Here is a 22,221-nt window from a genome sequence, read left to right on the forward strand (position 1 = left end):
CACTCGGCTCTGCCCACCGTGGACACCGGACCGCGGCATCGCCACATTTCTGCCGCCAGCATCCTGAGGATGGGACCCTGCTGAGGTGCACTCCGTAACGCCCACCGCCGACACCATGCCTCAGCATTGCCACACCTCTGCCACCTGTATACCACTGCCACAACTCCCCGGTAAGTCTGTGTTTGCACTATAAGATGCACCCCCCATTTTCCCCACAATTTTTTGGAGGAAAAATGCATCTTATAGTCTGAAAAATACAGAACTGGTGTTTGAAAATCGAACACAGGCAACTTTGAATTTAATTTTTTTTTTGAAGAATGTAAGAATTTTTTGTATTACCACTTAAATATAAAAAACATACAAACTTAGTATCAAATAATTGTACTGACCAAGAGAATCATATTTTCAAGTCATTTTTACTGCCCAATGAATATTGTAAAAACAACCCCCCCCGAAAAATGCGGAATTGCTTTTTTTTCACAATTTCACGCATTTTTGAATATTTTTCCCATTTTACAGTATATTATATGGTAATAGTGTCATTCAAAAGTTCAATTCATCTTGTAAACAGCACACGGTATTCTCCGGATCGCAGTGGAGAATCAAGACAGTCCGTATCCGAGACCGGTTGCCATCGGCGACTGCAACACCGTGCTTCGCTGAGGGGTGTCAGGCCTTTTGGCTTCGCTTAGCTCTGTGTTACTTCACACAGGCTGAGCTTTGCAGAGCCACCTGCTCTGCAAGTTTGCAAACCAAGACTGACACACCCAACCCTTTGCTGCAGGATTTTTAAATGAAATCTGTGGCCATGGGCCACTTGTAAAACCTGGCCTGGAGGGAGCGAACTGCACCACTACCATCCTATAGTTGGCTCCAAAAATTAAATGCCCATGCCAGGTTTTCTTAAATCTGCCTTGGGCAAATAGCTTGCCCAAGACCAAACTTACATTTATTTTTCACTGCAATCACAGCTATGCCTGTGACTGCAATGCACTCCAGCGGCCTCAATACGCTTCTATGTGCATCCTGGGGGACCCATAGCGACCCTCGCATATAACACCTGTCGTTGCTTCACAAAAGGTATTCGTAAACTAGCCGCTCCTTTCATTTGTTCGCACAGCAGATCGGATTCACTCCAAACTCCGTTCTAAATGCAATAATACAAATAAGTAATATAGTTCTCAAAAAATGCGGTGCATGGTACATATATATACTTTTTCATTTTATTTATAAAATGATTGCTTTATTATACTATTTATTTTATTTTATGATGCATTGTTGCTATCCTCTATTTTTGTGATATTTTGGTATATACGCCTGGATGATAGGGTTCATGAGGACGATAGTGGGTTAATGATCTTGAGCATAATCTTTTAGGGGTAAAGTGCTGTCCGTTTCCTGTTCTGTTCCCAAGTAGGAAAGGTCAATGGAGAACCATGTTCTCTAAACAAAATAAACACCCGATCAGGTTACAGGCAGATCATTTTTATAATTAGGCCATCAGCTCAAGATGAAAAGGTACCATTATGGTACAACTTCCCTTCCCAATCTCTATTAGGAAATGTACAGACCGGTAATGGTTTTTTCCCCATTTTTCTAATAATTTAGTATGCCCCTTTTCCCTGGGAGAAGCCCAGATCCCTGTAGTCTCTGCAAAATGAACTGCAAAATTAACCATTGTTAATGGTTACTTGAGTAAAGAAGGCTCTCCATGTAATCTGTTCCTTCCGAGGTCCTAAATCGTTACCAAATGACAAATATTAAAACTGGCTTTGGGTTGCCCAGCTATTAACTCCTATATCTAGTGTTGGTTGTTGATGCAGCATAATGGACATTTGGGATATAGAGACTCATAGATTTATAGCTCATATTCACTTGCGAGAGACTCGCACGATTCTCGTGCGAGTCTCTCGCATGAAAGCCTGGCACTGCCGCCAGCATTCAGACTGAAGTGTGTGGCTGCATATAAATACATGTAGCCGCACGCTCCGGTCCGAGTGCCGGCGGCAGTGCCAGGTTTTCATGCGAGAGACTCACACAAGAATCGTGCGAATCTCTCGCAAGTGAGTATGAGCCCTAAGACTCAGGTCCAGGAGAAAACTAATAAAAATGGTGTGATTATGTAGGGAGGTGGAAAGTTAGATGAAGACATTGTGGCAATGGAGGAGTTATTTTATATTGTGTGTTGTTGATTGATATGTGTGATAAAAAATCAACAATTGAATCAAGAGTCGACCATAGGAAGGAGCAGTTCCCCAACCAGCCATGGAGGTGGGATTGCCCTCCAACCCCCAACACCTGGTTAACCTGGAAAAGGAGAAGAAGAAATGAACATCAACCGGCGTTTCCAGGTTCCTCTTTTGTTATGTTTTCACTGAGTGGCCAAGTTGAAGGCCACCTCCTGAGTTAGTTCTGCTGGACGTGGCAAGAGACTGGACTTTCCCAGCATCAGCATATTCTTCTAGAAGCAGGTTGCTACACAGGGACTAATGCATGATGCTGTAGCTGAGCCTGGGGCGGCAGCAGCAACCAGATGCTTAGCATTAGTCTGAGCAAGATGCTGGGACCGACATCTCTGCTGAGCAGGAACCTCTGCGGCTGCAGAAGAATGGGAGACCGCAGAGGAAATGGCCTGAGATTGCCCCTATGCAATGGGGGAAACTCGACGCCTAACATGACCTTGGGCTTTGCTATGCTCAAAAGCTGCAATGAGCTGAGGATCACAAATGCGCTCAACAGGTTCCCAGGTCCTATCCTCTGAGCCATGACCCTTCCAGTCCACCAGATAGTATATTTTGCCACGTACCACCTTGCACCCAACAATGTCGTTCACCTCATAATCGTCAGTAGGCCGATGACTCGGAAAACCGGGACATGTGAACGGGCTTTAGGAGGGACACATTAAAGGTGTCGGTGATACCTAGGCGTGGAGGAAAGGCCAGATGATAGACCACAGGGTTAACTTGTTCCAGGACCTTGAAGGGACCTATATAGAGAGGCACAAACTTGGTGGGCTCAACTCGCAGCCTGATACTACGAGCGGAGAGCCACAGTAAGTCGCCAGGATCAAAGGTCGGAGCGGGGCGCAGGTGAGCATCGGCAGAAACACTCATTCTCTCCTTGGAGGCCCGGATGACATCCTGTGTGCGGTCCCAAATGTCACGTGCCTCCACTGCCCAGTCTGCCACCCTAGAGTCGGTGGAAGACACAGGCATCGGCACAGGGTTTGTCCAGTGGAATCTGCTACGGCGTTGTTCAGCGCAAACTTTGCCCACGATAGCAAGGATGCCAAGTCATCCTGCCTGGCTGAAACAAAATGTCGCAGATACGTGACCAGGGTCTGGTTGGCCCTCTCTACCAACCCATTCGCCTCGGGATGGTAAGCTGAAGAGAGATTCAGCTCAATGCTGAGTAAGCGATAAAGCTCTCTCCAGAACCGAGATGCAAACTGGGGACCCCGGTCATTGATGAGTTTGTCAGGCTTACCGTGTAGGCGAAAGACGTGTTTAGTGAACAACACCGCCCAGACCCATGCAGAAGGCACCTGCGGAAGAGGCACCAAGTGCACCATTTTGGAAAAATGGTCGGTGACTACCCAGATAACCATGCAGCTAAAAAACTTGGGTATGCCCACCACAAAGTCCATCCCGACCATTTCCCAGGGCCTGTCTTCCACCGGCAGGGGGTAAAGTAGCCCAGCAGACCGTTATCGAGAAGACCTATTCTTGCTGCAGTAGACACATGCCCGAACATAGTCTCCGACATCACGAGCCATATGCGGCCACCAGTACGTCCTCGCCAGCAGCTCAGATGTCCTCTTGGTAGCAATATGTCCACCCACCTTGGACGAATGAACCCCGAGAGAGAACCTCCGGTCACAGATTAGGTATCACAAAGACTTGCCCGGAGGCACAGACTCAAGCGAAACCAGGGCCATGGTCCTCAGGCTCTCAGAAGGGACAACTAGCTGAGGCTCCTCCTCCTCTGATGACACTACGGAGCGGGAGAGAGCGTCGGCATGAATGTTCTTCTCCCCGGAAAGAAAGTAGAGGGTGAAGTGGAACCGGGAGAAGAACAAGGACCATCTAGCCTGGCGAAAGTTTAACCGCTGGGCAGTTTGCAAGTAAACCAAATTTTTATGGTCAGTGTACACTTGGAAGGGAGAGTGAGCCCCCTCCAGGAGGTGTCTCCATTCCGAAAAGGACAACTTCATGGCTAGCAACTCCCTGTCCCCAATGGAATAGTTCCTCTTCACCGGTGAGAAGGTCTTAGAGAAGAAGAAGCAAGGATGCTTCTAACCTTGAGCATCCTTTTGGAACAGGACTGCTCCAGCACCGATGGAAGAGGGGTCCACCTCCATAATAAATGGCTTATCTACATCGGTGCGATGTAAAATGGAAGCACAAGTAAAGTGTGACTTGTTAGAGAGGAAGGCCTTGGAGACCTCCGATCACAATTTGGGATTTGCTCCCTTCTTGGTGAGGGCAACCAAAGGTGCTACCAAAGTTGAGAAGTGGGAAATGAATTGGCGATAATAATTAATGAACCTCATAAAGTGCTGCACCGCTTTTAGACAATTGGGCTCCTGCCAATCCATCACCGCCTGTAGCTTGGCAGGATCCATAGCCAATCCCTGTGCGAAGATGATATAGCCCAGGAAAGGCAAGGACTCCTGCTCAAACACACACTTCTCCAACATGGCATAGAGGGAGTTTGCCCGTAGGAGGTCGAAGACTTTGCAAACATCTCTCCGGTGGGAGTCAATATCTGGAGAGTAGATGAGAATATCATCCAGATAGACTACGATCGAGGTGGTGAGCATATCCCGGAAGATGTCGTTCACAAAGTCTTGGAAGATGGCAGGGGCATTACAGAGCCCGAAGGTCATCACTAGGTATTCATACTGCCCATCCCTGGTGTTAATTGCCGTCTTCCACTCGTCCCCCTCACGGATGCGAATCAGGTTGTAAGCACCCTGCAGATCAAGTTTAGTAAAAAGCCTCGCTCCCCGCAAAGCTATCAAATAGCACAGATATCAGGGGCAGAGGGTACTTGTTCTTAACGGTGATGGTGTTAAGACCCCTATAGTCTATGCATGGATGTAGTTCTCCGTTCTTCTTCTGCACGAAGAAGAACCCTGCCCCTGCAGGTGACACTGACTTCCTAGTGAATCCTCTTGCCAGATTCTCCTGGATGTACTGAGACATCACCTCTGTCTCCGGGAGAGACAGTGGATAAAATAGACCCCGGGGAGGCTCAGTACCAGGCAATAGGTCAATAGGGCAGTCATAGGAGCAGTGAGGTGGAAGGGTCTCTGCAGCCCTCTTGGAGAACACTTCCGCATAGGGCCAATAGTGCCTTGGGAGAGAGGAAAGATCTGTGGGTACCTCTGTAGTAGCAACCTGAACGCACTCCCTCTGACATCTACCCTTACAGTATTTACTCCATTCCAGAATTCTCCCTGAGGACCACTCTATATGAGGGGAGTGGTAGTGTAGCCATGGCATCCCTAAGAGGAACTCATCAGTTCCATTGGGAATGACTAGCAGGGAGATGATCTCCTGATGAGATGGAGACATGGAAAGAGTAAATGGGATCGTCTGATGAGTTATCTGTGAGGGCAGTGTCGACCCATTTATCACCCGTATGGTCACTGGTTTGGCGAGCATAACCAGCAGAATTGCGTGCCATCGGGCGAAGGCAGGAGGCATAAAGTTGCCCTCCGCCCCGGAATCCATGCAAAACTCTACCATATGGGTGGATGGGCCAATGGAAATTGTCCCCTTGAAGGACAGTTTGGAGGAAACTGCCGCTGTGTCCAGTGAACCACCTCCTGCGGTCACTAAACGAGGATGTTCTCCCGACCGCTGAGTACATCTGGAGGCAAGATGTCCTCACTGCCAGCAGACATGACAGACCTTGAGTGCACGAGAGGACCGAGACTTAGATCCCGCTCGTGACACCTCCATGGCTTCATGTGGCTTAGATGCCTGGACCAGAGATTCCAGAGGTTTGGCGAAGGTGGGAGCCAGTCGAAACCTTTGCCTACACTGGGCTCGCTCCAACCTCCGTTCATTAAAGCGAAGGTCGATGCGAGTTGACACCACTATTAGCTCCTCCATTGTGGCGGGAATCTCTCTAGTGGCCAAAGCGTCTTTCACATGATCAGCCAGTCCCCTCCAAAATACGGGGATAATGACCTTGTACGGCCACTCCAGCTCAGATGCTAGAGTTCGGAAATGGACGGGTGGGCGGGCACGACTTAGAGGCGGCACAGCTGCGGCTCACACAGTCGGTAACCACTATAGCATTGGACGGCAGGCACGGCTGAGGCACACAGGCGAGCACGACTAGAGGCGGCACGGCTGAGGCACAACAGGCAGGCACAGGGTGACCAGGCACATGCACGAGGGCACGGAGCCACAAGGCAGGGCTAGGCAAAGGTACAGGATAGAGACGCGTGCGAAACAGCACGGCAAAGCCTAGTACGAAAAGTGCAAGGGTGCACGAAACAACAGAGCAAGGCAAGACAAGAAACCAAGCAGAGCATAGGCAGAGTACGGAACAAGGCATAGCAAAAACAGGCAAGGCAGGGAACATAGAAATTACTGCAAGGCAAAGCAAGGCACGGACAAACATGGCACGAAAGACAAACAGTAGACAAGACAAGAGGCGGAGTACGAGCACAGAGCGTGTGCAGAGACGCACGACAGAGCAAAGTGCAAGGGCACAGAATAGAGGGAGCAACCCAGTAGACCAAGCAGCCATGCAGGGAAGCAACACAATACTCAGGCCCTGAGCAAAGGAAGGGGCGGTCTGATATAGGGCATAGCACCTCCACTTCTGGGTCAGGACCAGCGGAGAACTTCCAGTTCAGGTCCTCCAGGATCACAGGGAGCAGTCACATGATCAGGACTCCAGACATGCAGGGATGATTGCAGAACCAGTGCTGAAACCTAGGCAGGTCACATGATCAGAATTCCAGACATGCAGAGATGATTGCAGAACCAGCCTATGCTGGAGCATAGGAAGGACTCATGATCAGGGGTTCTAGACATGACGAGATGATCACAGAAGGCAGAGCAGAAACGCAGGCATCCTGCAGCTCAACCGACATGAGGTGAGTGTGCACACTGCTCTAGGGAACATGCAAGATAGCAGATACGAGATGCGCGTGCACACCGCTCAATGGGTTCTTGAGGCAAAACAGACAAGGCAGACATGACAGACATGGTGGACATGACAAGGACTTCCTATTGCGCTGTCCTCTGAGGTCCTTGGTGCCTAAAGCCATGCTCGGGCCTCTGTTCCTTCTTGTTCTTAAGTCCTTGCCCATATGGCAGGCTGTTGTGAATTCCCATTCTCTGACTTCTGAGCTGAAGCTCCCTCTGCTCCCTCTGGTGGTTACTGGGAGTAGTGGAGCTGGCCAGGTTGATGGAAGTTTCCCACCTGATGACGATAATTGGGAACCTGGGATTACTGGCTGGGAGCATATAATTGAGCTGGCTGCCCTTGATGGTTGCTGGTGATTTCCTCCTTGTGCATTTGGAATTCTTCTATCTCCTGCCTGATCTGCATGGTTCAGTTAAGTGATTTGTTTGCTAATCCTTTGCATCTAATCATCTGGTTGTACCTTTTTTTGCTTTCCGCTTTGTTGCTAGGGTTCAGCATACTCCCTGCTGGGGGAGCGCTGGACCCCACTCATATGTTACAGCCTGTATCAGTCTATTCAGTCACCTGTTACGTTAGTATCTTTTGCTTTGCTTCCAGCTTATACCAGAGTGCTGATCTAGCGGGGGTGAGGTCGTGTGGCCTCAGGTTTTTTGTATATCAGATGTGTTGGATTTTTTTAGGGTTTTGTGCGTGATTGCAGACAGTATCTTTTCTGTCCTCTCCTGTCTAGACAGCTTGGGCCCCACCATTTGCTCAGTCTGTTCTCTGCCTGTGTTTGTGTCTCATCTTGTCTCACCGACAATATATGTTTGGGGGCTGTCTATTCCTTTGGGGATCTGCTCCGGGGCAGTTTAGATTTCACCTTTCTGGCTTTAGGCTTAGTTAGTTCTTCGGCTGTACCGAGGCATCTAGGGCATCGTAGGCACGCTCCATGGCTACTGCTAGTTGTGTTGATAAGATCAGGGGTCTGCAATCCTCTTAGTTACCAACCTCTCTGGTTTTCTGGTGGCTTAGCCTGTTCCTGCCGTCCTCCTCGGTGACCCATTCATAACAGCAGGAAGCTTGAGCCTACTACAGGGATTGCTCCTTTGTAGCGGCTCCGGGTCCTGGGGTGCTGCTGTGCCGATGGGTGTTTTTGATGGGGCCAGGAGACCTGCAGTCCCCTGGCCTCCAGATTTAGCTGCTGGGACTTTTGTACCCACATAGCCACAGACTTCGGCGTCCGGTTTCTAGCGCTCAGCTTTGGTGTGAGCTTGGTTACAGCTCCACTCCCCAGGTTCTCCTCGACTTCCCTCTTCCACCCTCACTGCTCTCTCTCTGACTCTCTCAGACCCCTGACTCTGCCTCCTGGCCAGAACTTATGGGGAAGCTCCCCTAAAGCCAGGTGTTAGAGCTCTCCCTTCTGGTCTCGAGTCAGGAAAAGTGTTGGATGATGGGGATACCTGCTAAGAGGATCCCTCCTTGCTTCCAAGCATGACATCACCCCCTGTGAAGGAGGCAATGCCACTGTGGCATCCGGACTCCTGGGGTGCCACAGATGCTGATAAAAATATGGTTAGACTGATTGGGACATTTGATGGACAAGCTGAGAGAGTATACCAGATTTTCAAAAAACATTGGGGGATTCTCTTGGCAGACCCCAATTTTGAAAAAATCTGGTGTCATCAAAACCGAGCATCAAGTATAGAAGAGGCAGATCTATTGGGGATCAGCTAGTACACAGCCTATATCAGAGACCTACGCGAACAGGAGCTTGGCTGGACAGAAAGCCCCTTGTTTTTTTCAGATGTGGCAATTGTTCCTGATGTGGAATAATGTCCCAGTGCAAGACCTTCTGCAGCGCTGTGAATGGCAGGATTTATTACATTAGGGACTTTGGCAACTGTAGATCCATGGGGCTGGTATATAAGGCAACCTGTACCTGCCCTGTGGACTACATTGGGAAAACCATAAGAGAATTAAGGGTGAGGGTGGGCGAGCATCTTGGTGACATTTGAAATAAAAGTGATACGCTGGTTGCTCGTCACATGAATGATGTACATGGCAGACACCTGGGAGATATCACCTTTAACATGATTGAAATGGTTAGACCCAGAATTAGAGGGGGAATCTGGATAAGATCATACAGAGGAGGGGAGACAGAGTGGATCTCCAGGCTCCAATCCCTCTTCCCCGAAGGTTTAAATGAGTGCCTGTCTTATACATGCTTCATTTAATTAGTAGTCAGAGTCCATATGATTTACACACTGGAGCTTTTTTTGCGTCATTGTCTCTCTTTATTATTACATGCTTTTTTACATGTTCCACATTGTAGGATTATATTGATTTCTTGATTTTTTCCTTATTTATCTTTTTTCAATTTTATCTTATTTCACAGTCACTACTTGCTTTAGGTCCTGTATGATTTAATATAATTCATCTAGCAATAATAATGCTCTTTAGGAATTGCCTTTATGATATGATATTGAGGATTATCATGCTGTGATTGGGTCATCCCTTGATTCTTAGTATTGGTGCTCATTATGTCCCATGATCCGGTACTTGGTTTGGCCAAAAAGGACAACTGGCCGGTTAATGCGCTCCACAAGGTGGATCGCATACTTCACTGGGTAACCGGAAGTGAGGTAATAGGCACTTCCGGACATGCGCATGTTGGAATGCACACCGGAATAATATATCATGTGGCCGGTTATTGCATTCCACACAGTGAAACGCAGATTGTAATGAGCATCCGGAGGTAATGTACTTCTGGTCATGCACTGAACTGTGGGACACGTGCCGGAACAACATGGTGGGCCTGTCATTAGACCATGTGATGTGTATATAATAATAATAATAAATTTTATTTTTATAGCGCCGACATATTCCGCAGCACTTTACATTTCAGAGGGGATTTGTACAGACAATAGACATTACAGCATAACAATAATTAAGTAGATTATAACAAATACCAAGAGGAATGAGGGCCCTGCTTGCAAGCTTACAGTCTATGAGGAAAGAGGTAGAAACGAAAGGTGGGTGGTAACAGTTGCCCTGATTGTATGGACCAGCCATAATGTTAAGTGTGTAACAGTACAAACACAGAGGGCTAATGGATGCATAAAGCATGTGGGAACATGATGCGGGAAATCTGGTTATGGTAAAACTTTTGGCTGTGCCACACAGGGATAGATTAGGTTAATGTGTTGAGGCGATAGGCCAGTCTGAATAAATGCGTTTTCAGGGCACGCTTAAAATTGTGGGGATTGGGGACTAATCGTATTGACCTGGGAAGTGCATTCGAAAGAATTGGAGACGGGAGTGGGAGGTTCTGACTATTGAGGATGCTAACCTCAGGTCATCAGCAGAACGGAGGGCGCAGGTAGGGTGGTATACTGAAACAAAGGAGGAGATGTAAGGTGGTGTACGAGCTATGGAGGGCTTTGTGGGTGAGGGTAATAAGTTTATACTGAATTCTGGAGTGGATGGGTAGCCAGTGTAATGACTGGCACAAGGTAGAGGCATCGGTGTAACGATTGGTGAGGAATATGATCCTGACTGCAGCATTCAAGACAGATTGGAGAGGGGAGAGTTTGGTAAGAGGGAGACCGATTAGAAGAGAGTTACAATAGTCAAGACGAGAATGAATAAGAGAAACAGTAAGAGTTTTTGCAGAGTCAAAAGTAAGAAAAGGTCGAATTCTAGAAATGTTTTTGAGGTGCAGATGACAAGAGCGAGCCAGTAATCGAATGTGAGGGGCAAAGGAAAGCTCAGAATCAAGTATGACCCCAAGACAGCGGGCCTGTTGCTGGGGAGTAATAGTGGAACCACACACAGAAATGGCAATGTCGGGTATACAGTGGGGAAAAAAAGTATTTAGTCAGTCAGCAATAGTGCAAGTTCCACCACTTAAAAAGATGAGAGGCGTCTGTAATTTACATCATAGGTAGACCTCAACTATGGGAGACAAACTGAGAAAAAAAAATCCAGAAAATCACATTGTCTGTTTTTTTTTTCATTTTATTTGCATATTATGGTGGAAAATAAGTATTTGGTCAGAAACAAAATTTCATCTCAATACTTTGTGATATATCCTTTGTTGGCAATGACAGAGGTCAAACGTTTTCTGTAAGTGTTCACAAGGTTGCCACACACTGTTGTTGGTATGTTGGCCCATTCCTCCATGCAGATCTCCTCTAGAGCAGTGATGTTTTTGGCTTTTCGCTTGGCAACACAGACTTTCAACTCCCTCCAAAGGTTTTCTATAGGGTTGAGATCTGGAGACTGGCTAGGCCACTCCAGGACCTTGAAATGCTTCTTACGAAGCCACTCCTTCGCTGCCCTGGCGGTGTGCTTTGGATCATTGTCATGTTGAAAGACCCAGCCACGTTTCATCTTCAATGCCCTTGCTGATGGAAGGAGGTTTGCACTCAAAATCTCACGATACATGGCCCCATTCATTCTTTCATGTACCCGGATCAGTCGTCCTGGCCCCTTTGCAGAGAAACAGCCACAAAGCATGATGTTTCCACCACCATGCTTTACAGTAGGTATGGTGTTTGATGGATGCAACTCAGTATTCTTTTTCCTCCAAACACGACAAGTTGTGTTTCTACCAAACAGTTCCAGTTTGGTTTCATCAGACCATAGGACATTCTCCCAAAACTCCTCTGGATCATCCAAATGCTCTCTAGCAAACTTCAGACGGGCCCGGACATGTACAGGCTTAAGCAGTGGGACACGTCTGGCACTGCAGGATCTGAGTCCATGGTGGCGTAGTGTGTTACTTATGGTAGGCCTTGTTACATTGGTCCCAGCTCTCTGCAGTTCATTCACTAGGTCCCCCCGCGTGGTTCTGGGATTTTTGCTCACCGTTCTTGTGATCATTCTGACCCCACGGGGTGGGATTTTGCGTGGAGCACCAGATCGAGGGAGATTATTAGTGGTCTTGTATGTCTTCCATTTTCTAATTATTGCTCCCACAGTTGATTTCTTCACTCCAAGCTGGTTGGCTATTGCAGATTCAGTCTTCCCAGCCTGGTGCAGGGCTACAATTTTGTTTCTGGTGTCCTTTGACAGCTCTTTGGTCTTCACCATAGTGGAGTTTGGAGTCAGACTGTTTGAGGGTGTGCACAGGTGTCTTTTTATACTGATAACAAGTTTAAACAGGTGCCATTACTACAGGTAATGAGTGGAGGAAAGAGGAGACTCTTAAAGAAGAAGTTACAGGTCTGTGAGAGCCAGAAATCTTGATTGCTTGTTTCTGACCAAATACTTATTTTCCACCATGATATGCAAATAAAATGAAAAAAAAACAGACAATGTGATTTTCTGGATTTTTTTTTCTCAGTTTGTCTCCCATAGTTGAGGTCTACCTATGGTGTAAATTACAGACGCCTCTCATCTTTTTAAGTGGTGGAACTTGCACTATTGCTGACTGACTAAATACTTTTTTTCCCCACTGTAGGTACATTAGTAGAGGGAGGAAACACCAGGAGTTCAGTCTTTGACAGGTTCAGTTTCAGATATAGTGAGGACATGATATTAGACACAGCGTTTAGACAATCGCCGGTGTTTTCTAGAAAGGCTGGCGTGATGTCAGGAGAAGAAGCGTATAATTGGGTGTCATCAGCATAGAGATGGTACTGGAAACCAAATCTACTGATTGTTTGACCAATAGGGGCAGTGTACAAGGAGAAGAGGAGGGGGCCTAGAACCGATCCTTGAGGGACCCCAACAGTAAGGGGAAGGTGAGAGGAGGAGGAACCGGCAAAAGATACAGTAAAGGAGCGGTCGGAGAGATAGGAGGAGAACCATGAGAGAACGGTGTCCTTGAGGCCAATGGAACGGAGCATAGTGAGGAGGAGCTGATGATCCACAGTGTCGAATGCTGCAGAGAGATCCAAGAGAATTAGCATGGAGTAATGACCATTTGATTTAGCTGTTAGCAGATCATTAGAGACTTTAGTGAGGGCAGTTTCAAAATCCCGTCGCCCATTTGGCAGGCGGGGACATAACAGTGCATTTTAATTGATAGGGGTTATTTAAGTTCACCCATTCCTGACCGCCGATTATGCTTAATTCATCATGGCATCCAGTATCTTTGATATCGCTACTGTGAAGGCCTTTTGATAAACCGTGACAACGGGGAAATGTGTCAGGGCGCATCACATGCACGATAAGTGAGCTCTTTACTGTGGCATTATAGTTTGCTTTGCCAATGTATTAACTACATCTGGCCTATATTTTAGGCAGTAATTATCAAGACGCCATTTTCACATTTTTGGAGCTCTAATCATTGTATGGGATGTTAATCTATTATTTTTTATAGTTATACCTTATGGTCTACAATTTACCTGCAAGTTCCCTTTAGTGGTATTTCTTTCCTGATTTTTTCATTTTTTCCCTATCAATATATTGTTTTTCCACCTTTATTGCTAGGGTGAGATAGTGGAGTAAGGGATGGTCCTCGGTAAGTGGGGGCGCCAAAATCGTTTCTTAGGGTGCCAACCTCCACAGCAAAGCAGGTGTTGAGCAAGGTTTATTGCAGGGTCATTGTAGGCCTTTTTGTGGTCGTTTTTCAATTATTGGTATTTTACCATTTTGTTCACTGGGTAGGTGTTTTTTATATTGAATTATTAAAGACGAACTTTTAAATTCCTATTTTGCACCTGTTTTCTCTCAGAAAGGAAATGTAAAATCAACTGATCTTCACTGTCCTATTAAAGGAATAGACGAATCCAGGCTATGTATAAACAGAAAGACAGTGAGGGAATACTTAGCTAACATAAATGAATTCAAGTCTCCAGGTCCAGATGAGTTACACCCAGAGTACTGAAGGAGATAGCAGAAGAAATTTTTGAACCACTCTCCATAATCTTTGAAAATTTTTGGAGATCAGGAGAAGTCCCAGAGGACTGGAGAAGAGAAAATGTTGTTCCTATCTTCAAAAAGGGGAAGAAGGTGGATCCATGGAACTATAGGCCGGTGAGTCTGACTTCTATACCAGGAAAGATCTTTGAACAAATTATTAAACAACATGTATGTATGTACCTGCATAGGAATGAAGTGATTAACCAGATTCAGCATGGGTTTGTAACTAATAAGTCATGTCAGACTAACTTAATTTCCTTCTATGACAGAATCACTGACTGGGTGGATCAGGGAAATGCTATAAATATAGTATACCTTGACTTCAGCAAAGCATTTGACAAAGTATCTCACACCATCTTTATTGGAAAAATTACTAAGTATGAAATGAACAAGGCAACTGTTAGGTGGATTCATAAATGGCTTAGTGATCCGACCCAAAGAGTGGTCGTAAATGGCTGCACATCCAGTTGGAAGAATGTCTCAAGTGGAGTTCCACATGGCTCTGTTCTGGGTCCTGTATTGTTCAACATCTTTATCTGTAATTTAGATGAAGGAATTGAGGGTACACTGATTCTCTAGCTAATACTAGAGAAGAGAGAGGATTCAAAAAGATATAAATAAATTCTGGGCAGCAACCAACAGAATGGTTTTTAACTTGGAAAGATCCAAAGTACTACATCTGGGCAATAAAAATTAAAAAAGCATATACAGAATGGGAGGAATAGGGCTAAGCAACAGTGTGATGCAGCGGCAAAAAAGGCAAATACAATTCTGGGTTGTATTAACAGAAGCATACAGTCTAGATCACGTGAAGTCATTATTTCCCTCTACTCCTCTTTGGTCAGACCTCATCTGGAATACTGTGTCCAGTGTTGGGCACCACATTTAAAAAAACCATCAACAAACTGGAGAAGTTCAGAGAAGAGCAACCAGAATGGTGACTGGTCTGCAAACCATGTCCTGTGAGGAATGGTTACAGGATTTGGGAATGTTTTGCTTGCAAAAAAGAAGACTGAGAGGAGACTTAATAGCTGTCTACAAAATCTCAAGGGCTGTCACATTGTAGAAGGATCATCTTTATACTCATTTGCACAAGGAAATACTAGAAGCAATGGGATGAAACTGAATGGGAGGGCACACAGATTAGATATTAGAAAAAACTTTTTGATAGTGAGGGTGATCAATGAGTGGAACAGGCTGCCATGAGAGGTGGTGATTTCTCCTTCAATAATAATAATAATTATTTTTACATAGAGCTAACATATTAATAATAATAATAATAATAATCTTTATTTTTATATAGCGCTAACATATTCCGCAGCGCTTTACATTTTGCACACATCATCATCACTGTCCCCGATGGGGCTCACAATCTAAATTCCCTATTAGTATGTCTTTAGAATGTGGGAGGAAACCGGAGTGCCCGGAGGAAACCCACGCAAACACGGGGAGAACATACAAACTCCTTGCAGATGTTGTCCTTGGTGGGATTCTGCAGCGCTTTACAGTTTGCACACATTATCATCACTGTCCCCAATGGGGCTCACAATCTAAATTCCCTATCAGTATGTCTTTGGAATGTGGGAGGAAACCGGAGTACCCGGAGGAAACCCACGCAAACATGGGGAGAACATAAAAACTCCTTGCAGATGTTGTCCTTGGTGGAATTCGACCAAGGACTCCAGCACTGCAAGGCTTCAGTGCTATCCACAGAGCCACCGTGCTGCCTCATGGAGGTCTTCAAACAGAGGATGGATATACATCTGTCTGAGATGATTTAGTGAATCCTGCTTTGAGCAGGGGGTTGGACCAGATGACCCAGGAGGACCTTTCCAACTCTACCATTCTGTGATTCTATGATATGTCTCCTATTTCAAGGCAATCTCTTTCTTGGACAATGTTTGGCCTATATCTATTAACTAAAAAAAGTTAGCACTTTGGGTGGCAGTAATGCCAGCTACTGCAACACCAACAGGTTGTGGGATCCAACATAGTAATCAGGCAGTGGAGAAGAGTAGGTGTCCACAATAAAGGTCTCATATTAACCTGTGAAGTTAGCAAATTTCTTCATCAGAAGAACCACAACAGTTTATATATATAATTACCTTGTAATGTCTTCACATCCTGTTCCGTCCAGATGTGTCCGGATCCCAGAATTCCAAGCGGTGGAAGTTCACCGACCGCCTTATTGGGACACCCAAGTGATAGGTGTCTCAATATGGAAACTGCTGGTGGTACCAGCCTCTTGCGCGGTATCACCAGGGAACACCGTCGCACCACACACACACTGTATACGCCGTACGCAACACACACAAACACACACTGTATATGCTATACGCACCACACACACACTGTATACGCTGTACACACCACACACACTCTGTATATGCTGTACGCACCACACACACACACACACAATGTATACGCCGTACGCAGCCTCTTGTGTGGAACCACAAGCGGAACAAGGTCGCGAACACGCACGCCGCCACCGGGATCAGCTGAATGATTCACTGACTGCTGCCATCTTTGTACAGGAGGAGCGCATGCGCAGTTTTAATGTGACCGCCGCTATCTGTCTGCACAAAGATGGCAGCAGTCTGATTTGCTGAGCCTGCGCGAATTCCGCACATGAGGTACACAGGTCAAAGAAGAGATGACGTGAGAGAAGAAAGCAGATGGGGAGAGAGAAAGCGCACTGGAGTGAGAGAGACAGAGCACAGGTGGGAGACAGCTCAAACGGGACAGCACATGAAGGGAGAACACAGCACAGGAAGGAGGGAGACAGCAGACAAGGGGGATAGCACATAGGGTAGTCAGGTCAAAGAAGAAAGCACAGACGGGAGAAGTCAGCACATGGGGAAAGAGAGAGTGGATAGATGGGTGAACACTTAGAGGGGAGAGATTCTCAACGCTGCAAACCTGCACCCATCGTGACATTACCGCCCTCCCCAGGCGATAGCATCGGGTCTCCATCTAGTATATACATAATCCACATATTTCTGTAAGCTATATTTGGGAAAAAAATAGAAAAATAACTATGAAATAAATATGAAATTACAAAAATGTAATTTGAAAATGTAAAATAATTAAAAAAATTAAAAGTTTACTAAGGTAGCATTTTCAGGTGACAAATCCTCTTTATTCCTTGATCAAATTTGGCTCCCTATCACTTTTATTTACTGCAAGGAATAAGGGAACCAAGTTGAAATATATTATACGAACATACAGTGGGTACGGAAAATATTCAGACCCCTTTAAATTTTTCACTCTTTATTTCATTGCAGTCATTTGGTAAATTCAAAAAAGTTCATTTTTCTTTCTCATTAATGTACACTCTGCACCCCATCTTGACGGGAAGAACAGAAATGTAGTCATAAATATTCAGACCCTTTGCTCAGACACTCATATTTAAGTCACATGCTGTCCATTTCCTTGTGACCCTTCTTGAGATGGTTCTACTCCTTCATTGGAGTCTAGCTGTGTTTAATTAAACTGATACAACTTGATTTGGAAAGGCACACACCTGTCTATATAAAACCTCACAGTGCATGTCAGACCAAGTGAGAATCATGAGGTCAAAGGAACTGGCCAAGGAGCTCAAAGACAGAATTTTTGGAAAGCACAGATCTGGCCAAGGTTACAAAATAAATCCTGCAGTACTCAAGGTTCCTAAGAGCACAGTGGCCTCCATAATCCTTAAATGAAAGAAGTTTGGCACCACCAGAAGTCTTCCTAGACCTGGCCGTCCAGCCAAACTGAGCAATCATGGGAGAAGAGCTTTGGTGAGAGAGGTATTGAAGAACCCCAAGATGACTGTGGCTGAGCTCCACAGATACAGTAGGAAGATGGGAGAAAGTTCCACAAATTCAATTATCACTGCAGCCTTCCACCAGTCGGGCCTTTATGGCACAGTGGCCCAACAGAAGCCTCTCCTCAGTGCAAGACATATGAAAGCCCGCATAGAATTTGCTAAAAAACACATGAAGGACTCCCAGACTATGAGAAATAAGAGTCTCTGGTCTAATGAGACATTTTTGGTGATAATTCTAAGCGGTATGTGTGGAGAAAACCAGGCACTGCTCATCACTTGCCCAATACAATCCCAAGATTGAAACATGGTGGTGGCAACATCATGCTATGGGGGGATTTTTCAGCTGCAGGGACAGGATGACTGGTTCCCATTGAAGGAAACATGAATGAGCCAAGTACAGAGATATCCTGGATGAAAACCTCTTCCAGAGTGCTCTGGACCTCAGACTTGGCCGAAGGTTCACCTTCCAACAAGACAATGACCCTAAGCACACAGCTAAAATAACAAAGGAGTGGCTTTGGAAAAACTCTTTGACCATTCTTGACGGGCCTAGCCAGAGCCCTGACCTAAACCCAATTGAGCATCTCTGGAGAGACCTGAAAATGGCTGTCCACCAACGTTCACCATCCAACCTGACGGAACTAGATAGGATATGCAAGGAAGAATGGCAGAGGATCCTCAAATCCAGGTGTGAAAAACTTGTTGCATCATTCCCAAGAAGACTCAAGCTCAAAAGGGTGCTTCTACTCAATACTGAGCAAAGGGTCTGAATACTTATGACCATGTGATATTTCAGTTTTTCTTGGTTAATATATTTGCAAAAATTTCTACATTTTTTTCAGTCAAGATGGGGTGCAGATTGTACATTAATGAGGAAAAATGAACTTTTTTGAATTTACCAAATGGCTGCAATGAAACAAAGAGTGAAAAATTTAAAGGGGTCAGAATACTTTCTGTACCCACTGTATATATATAATATATACATCTAACCTATAATTGAAGTATCCATATGTAGATCACTGTAGACACACACTTAAGCTTTGGAGACAGTCCTAGTAAATGGATTTCTAAGTTAGTCCTATAGTAATGCACTTTGTTTAAATTTGGTGGTAATTTGAGTAGTGGGTTGAAGTTTTAACTAAGGAAAGGGTTAATGACATTTGACAAGAGCAATGGGTGAAGAATAGGGAGTGTTCCTGTAATGGTCCCTAAGCTGTTAGATGTAGTCAACCTGGACTTGCTGGAGACTCTGTTCCTCCCTGACTCCTTCCCCCCTCTCTGTGTAAATAAACAGATATGTGTCTATGGCTCCTTCCACAGGTCCCTTGGCCTTTAATCATGGACTTACACAGGCAATAGATCTTATCGGTGGCAGGCCAGGGGTTTTCACTGTCAGCTCCCATATTAAAGTTATGCTTCGTTGAACCTGAGGCTGTTGCAGCAAATTTGGGGGGTTACCCTTTGACACTGTTTAGTTGCTAGAGCATGGAGGACCCTCATACTACTTCAGTTATCCTCAACTTGGGGGTATCACATAGATGATGACATTGATTAAAGAGACCACCCATCACTTTAGTATTTTGTAGATTTAACTTATTATTTGTTTAGGCTTTTTAAAAATAATAAATCTTTATAAAGGTTAATTAATCTGAACTTTTTTCCTGTTAAATCACAGAAAACAATAACACCGCATTGCCTGTGTGTCAACAGTATATAAACTTTATATATAAAGTCTATGTACCGGTTCACACAGAATGTTTTTTTCATCATTCATATGCTTTCTTGATGAAAAGTTAAGCATCTATCTAATTAGGCTTCATTACATTTTTTCTCTGCCAAATGTCTGTGGTTCCTTTATCTAGCCGGAGTGGTTTACAAAAATATTACAAATTTGTCAGAGCTTCTGCTCCTGGTTGTGACCCTCTGCTCCCTCCTCCATTCTCTCAGTGTTAGAAATGGCAGGAAGGAGGGGAAAAGGTTGTACCCAGCATGTACAAAGGTAAGTGTCTCTAGGAGGGCAGAAAAAAACAAGCTGTAGACACGAAGCGAATCACAGGTAGACGGAGCAGCAATGATGTATAAGCTACTGAAAACCTCAGCACCTTGAAAATACACAGAACTCTCATTCAGCCTATATTACTGAAAGAGACACTCCCACATTGGAGAAATCTGAAACTTGGATCAAATTGCATATCTTGTGGTCTAAAAATCAATGAATGAAGATCGCAGCCCGAAACAATTTCATTACCTAAAGGTAACCACTTAAACATATAAAGATATATATTTCCCATGTCAAAGATAAGAAACATTGTGAGAACTACAATATTTTGTCAAGGATTGTCTCTTAAATACTAGTACTGTCACACTGCATCTCTGCAGGTAAATGCAAACTCCACAAGATGGCAGCAGAGTGGAGGGAAGACTGAAATTCTGCTCAGAGTAGACCAGCAGCACTGCAGCGCGGCTACCACCAGGTAGCAGCAGAATAGTCAAACAAGCCGGGTCGATACCAGAGAGTAGCGCAGTGCCAAGGGAAATACCAAACACAGCGTCAGAGGAACGCCATAAAGGTCAGTACCGGTCAGAAGCGGAAGTACCGGAAGCAAGAGACAGGACCAGGTCAGAGCCAAAGCAGAGTCGAGTACCGGGGAGTCCAAACACGAAGGCAAACACTGAGTCGGGGCAGGAAGAGAGGAATGAACAGACACGGGCACAGTCAGCAAAACACAGCAGGACAAATCAGGGTATCCCCAGAGTCAGCTACTCACGCCATAGGCAGAAAATATAACTGACACTGCCTGCAGGATGCAGAGCAGAGAAATAGCAGACCTGACATTGGGGATACGAAGCGACAGAGGTAAGCGTAAGTGAAAGGCCACTGGATTGACAACCTTAATGATCTCGTAAGGACCAATAAACTTGGGACCCAGCTTAGCGGAAGAAAGTTTCAGACGTACTGTATATTCTCGGTAGACAACCACACTTTATCTCCTACCAGAAATATAGGTCCTACAGATCGTCGCTTATCAGCAAAATGTTTGCCCAGAGCCACCCCAATGTTTTTCTGGACCTCCTTCCACACCTCCCCAAACCACCGAATCAGCCCCTGGACACCTCAAATCCAGCCTGGAAAATTCACCAAAATGGGGGTGAAAACTGTAGTTACAAAAACACGGAGAAGTGCCAGTGGACTGATTAACTCGATTGTTAAATGCAAACTCAGCTGTTGTGAACTCATTTTATGGTTTACCTCTGGCTTCTGGTGAGGGTGGTGGAGCTGGCTGTGTTGACAGAGGAGTCGTGAGTTCTCCATCTGGGCTCCCTCTAGTGGTGACAGTAGGTAATGAAGCTGATCTAAATGGCAGAGACCTGCCACCTGAGGAGGAGGACTGTGAGTGGACATCAGGAGTCTCTGACTGGATTTAAGACAGCCGACTCCCTAATTTTGTGCTGGTGATTTTCCTGCTCTGAGGTTCTGGTTTCCAGTTCTGTTCCTGACTTCTCAAGCTAAGTGTGCTCTGCTATTTTTTCACATGAGATTTGGTCTGGTTTACTCAGTTTTCATGGTCAGCCAGCCCCTGCTGGGGCTGTGCTGAATTTCCATTCTTATGTCTCTGTTTATGCCAGTTTGCTTTTTGTCCCTGATCAGATTGGTCTCTTTTTGCCCTGTCTTCAGAATATACCAGAGTGCTGATATAGGGAATTGAAGTCTAGCGACTTCAGGGTTTTTGTTATCAGAAAGTGGTGGACATTTTTTTGGCAGGGTTTTTGTGCGTGATTGCAGACAGCATCTTTCCTTTCCTGTCCTTTCTAGTTAGTGTGGGCCCCAGCCTATTGCTCAGCCTATTTTTCTATCTGTGTTTGTGTTTTCATCTTGTCTCACCGTCAATACATGTTTGGGGGCTGTCTATTGAATTGGGGTCTGCTCTGGGGCAGTTTAGATTTCCCCTTTTCTTGCTTTAGGCTTATTTAGTTCTCCGGCTGTGACGAGACGTCTAGGATCATCGTAGGTACGCTCCACGGCTACTGCTAGTTGTGTGGATAGGATCAGGGGTCTGCAATCCGCTTAGTTTCCAACCTCTCTGGTTTTCTGTGGCTTAGCTTATTTTTGTTTTTCCTCCTCGGTGACTCATTCATAACACTCAGCCTTGGGCAATGAGGAACACCAATCGTCCTGCTGAGACGTGGCAAGACACCGCAAAATCTGTTCCAGTGACTAATTGGTCCTCTCCGTCTGACCATTCGTTTCGGGATGGTAGGTTCAGGAGAGTGTAGCAAGACATCTATGGAGTCAGAGTGCTTACAGGCTGATTGGGAAATAGAACCTCAAAAAGACTTAACCGTCACAGAAAGTTCCCTCTGGAGTTGATTAAGGGAAGTGGCCA

At 45.5% G+C, this 22,221-nt stretch overlaps 1 long non-coding RNA gene across 2 annotated transcripts in view; it reads left to right on the top strand.

Annotated features, from left to right (window-relative positions):
• The first annotated feature begins 968 nt into the window (after window positions 1–968).
• LOC141092041 (uncharacterized) overlaps window positions 969–22,221 on the top strand; it is a 73,830-nt gene continuing 52,577 nt past the window's right edge. Inside the window, exon 1 of one of the 2 annotated variants that reach the window (XR_012232669.1) lies at window positions 969–1,080. This is a non-coding gene — a long non-coding RNA (uncharacterized lncRNA). The remainder of the gene's footprint in view (window positions 1,081–22,221) is intronic. The other variant, XR_012232670.1, reaches the window with a different exon arrangement.

Source organism: Dendrobates tinctorius, unplaced genomic scaffold (assembly GCF_039654945.1).
Source record: "Dendrobates tinctorius isolate UK_male_01 unplaced genomic scaffold, ASM3965494v1 ptg000057l, whole genome shotgun sequence".
In the NCBI taxonomy this organism is placed as follows: domain Eukaryota; kingdom Metazoa; phylum Chordata; class Amphibia; order Anura; family Dendrobatidae; genus Dendrobates; species Dendrobates tinctorius.